This window comes from Apis dorsata, unplaced genomic scaffold (genome assembly GCF_000469605.1).
Source record: "Apis dorsata unplaced genomic scaffold, Apis dorsata 1.3 scaffold_1, whole genome shotgun sequence".
Classification (NCBI taxonomy): Eukaryota; Metazoa; Arthropoda; class Insecta; order Hymenoptera; family Apidae; genus Apis; species Apis dorsata.
The window spans coordinates 573,179-576,282 of NW_006263304.1; positions in this window are offsets into that span (position 1 = coordinate 573,179).

Consider the following 3,104-nt stretch of genomic DNA (forward strand, 5'->3'; position numbering starts at 1 on the left):
TTCGAATCTATAATTAATTAATAATAATGATGAATAAATACAATGGTGTGTTCAAACACTTTTCCGTAATCGATCGTAAATAAATTAATTTTTTGCGGGGCTAAACAGGGTGGAAAATAATAATAACGGAACAAAGCGTTTTATTTCTCGATCGTCTACACGTGTTCTCTATATATATACCCGTTAGAATAGACGGCAGGAGAGGTCCGCGTGTCCTCGATGAAAAATATTATGAAACAATCAAGCAGCTTGGCGCGATAGTTACGGAGGGAATTGCGACTGATTTATCTTCGCCAGGGGAGAACACCGGTAATATGTTCCGCGCAGCGAGGCCCGAGAGCGGAACACTAATGCCGTGTTTCACGGTAAGTGAATTCGAAAAATGATCGAGCCCCTCGGACCGAACCTTGATCGTTCGAATTAAAAAACCATCGGCGGACTGAGCTCGCGTACAATGCACGCGCCACAGGCGTTCCGACGTTTCTTTCTTTTCCTTCTTTTTTTCTTTCTTTCTTTCTTTCTTTCTTTTCCTTACTTTTCTTTCGTTTTTTAACGTTGCTTACCTGCCCCCTCGTGGAAACCTATACGTGCCTCGTGGATGACGATCGTTGGATAATATCGCGCGGTGCGTGAAGTGTTCGAAGTGTTCGAAGAACTGGATTCGAACTAATGGAACTAATGCGATGCTACTTTTACATTTTTCTACGTTTCGTTGTGGATTTTCGCGCGATCAATTTTCACCAAAGTCTGATCAAACGTGTAGGAAATTCGATCAGAATTATCCCAGAGATATAAAGGATAGAAGAGGAAATGCACCGTCTCGAAAATAATTAAAATATCACGCGAGAAAGAAAGAAACTCGTGCCCTTTGCCCGCAATGCGAACAATTTTCCGTGGCCGTCTGTTGAGCAACCAACGTGTTTCGTAAATCATAAAGCCGTGTCACCGTTTCTATAATCCTCCGCGGCATACGTACAATTCTATGTAAATAATTGCTCGGCTCCATAGATCGTGTTAAAACTCCGAAATACCTTTGCTTGGATTAACTTTCTGTTCGTGCACCCGTTAAACAACGGTGAATAGCAAATGCTTCGGTGTACCCGGTTAACAGATTGTGTCAAATTGATCCAGAATACCTGCGTGTATATGTGTGTGTGTGGGTGGGTGGGTGCGAGTACGTTGCCAGGGAACGCTCTTATTTCTATCACGTGTAAATCACTCGCTCGCTCGGTAGTATCGACTATCTGAAAAGTCGATCGGCTATCGAATAAATTGCCGCGCTCGCGGATACGGCTAATGATATCCAGCGTTATGAGGAAACCTTCGCTGTTTACACGGTGGCCCTTTATCCATTGTGTTACGCCATTGGTGTTACTCGTTTCTCGATCGTTCTTATGGCCAATCGTTGTTAAAAATGTATATATTTATAGTCGAGGAGTGTGGGTAAAAGTAAATCTTATTCAAAATTGCCAATGTTATTTCACTTACGATAAATATATGATAATAATATTCCGAGGCAATGTGTGAATAAGTCGATATATTTTAATATATCAGCGGTGTGTTTTTGGAAATTTTTTGGAAATTTTTTGAAAATTTTCGAGAAAGAAGATGAATGAATGACAGAGATACGTGAGAGGTGTTTCGAGGAGAACGATCGAACGATTGTTTGATTTCAAGAAAACGGTGATGGTCTTTCAACCGGGATGTGAAGTTGTTAGGAATAGAAGATACGTGGATGAGATAGGATCGAATTGAATTTAGTGGAGCAATAACGTTAAACTGGAAAGTTCTCTTGTTTCGCACGCTACTGTGACATTTTGCCGTTTCGTTACTTTCTGGATCCATTTAAGTGCAAATTTACTTACTTTTTGCCGCATTCCTGCACCGAGTGAACACACACGATTCCAACTCTCCTTTGATCTCTTTACATTTACGTCAAAGCCGTCTACGAATTTCCATCGAACAAGATATTATGTTCACGGCTTCGACGAACCAAGTCTCGACAGAAGCTTGTCGTTTTAAATCAGGCCAGCCATCGAACCACCTCTTGAATCGACTGTTCAACATGAAATCGGTGAACAAATACAGCTGCGATCTCCTCTGTTTCCTCAAAGTTGCCTGCGAATCAAGATAGATTTTGCCATTTTTAGTCACAACTAAAACCATCGATTGAATCGATTTAAGAAAAATCTTTTTTAAAAAAATGAAATGGACACACGATCACGATATTCTACAAAATATTCTCAAACATATATATATATATATAAATTTCTCCAAGATAGAATTTTGCCATTTTTAACCAGAATTAATTTTAAAATTAAACTTTAACCCGATAACAAGCTGATTGAGAGATCCTCGATCTTCTTCCTCGTAAAATCAGCGTATAACGAAGGAAGTATCTCGGTTGTAACGCGGCTAAGATCGAACTGAAACAGGTTGAGTTTAATGTCCGCCAGAGGCGGTAGGAATCGAATGAAATGCCATTTGGGCTTGGCACGTTCGTCCGGCACTGAATCTTCCCGACGCCCACCACGTGTCGTCGATGCACTCGTGGCACCGCTTCTTTCCATCCCTCTCCGACCTAAATGGGATCCCGGCCACGACGACGTTAGTTGTCTATTCCACGAACGTCTTATAAGTCATTTTCACTCGTCCGAGGCGATCCGCTAATTTCTTCCTCATTCAACTCGAGATACATCTCGTAAAACTCGCCCAAATTAACTTATTATTATATCTCTTCCACTCTATTATCTCTCTCTGCCCATTCATCGAGTAACCTTCCAATGTTGATGTTTCTTCGAATGGTGAACCGATTCCTTTGGTCGTTTAAAAAAAAGAGACTTGTATTTTAAAATTATCAATACCAAGTATCGTAGAAATTAATTTTTTTACGATAGGATTCTATTTAAAATTGTTTCTCGAATGCTATATCCACGGGGGAATCGAGATTATTAAATTTCAAAATTTCGATGGAAATTGGAAAAATCGTAATCTCGAATCTCCCCTCCTTTTTTATTTTTCTAAACGAATTTTTTCGAATGGTGAACGGATTCCTTTGGTTGTTTAAAAGAAAGATATATATTTCGAAATCATCAATACCAAGT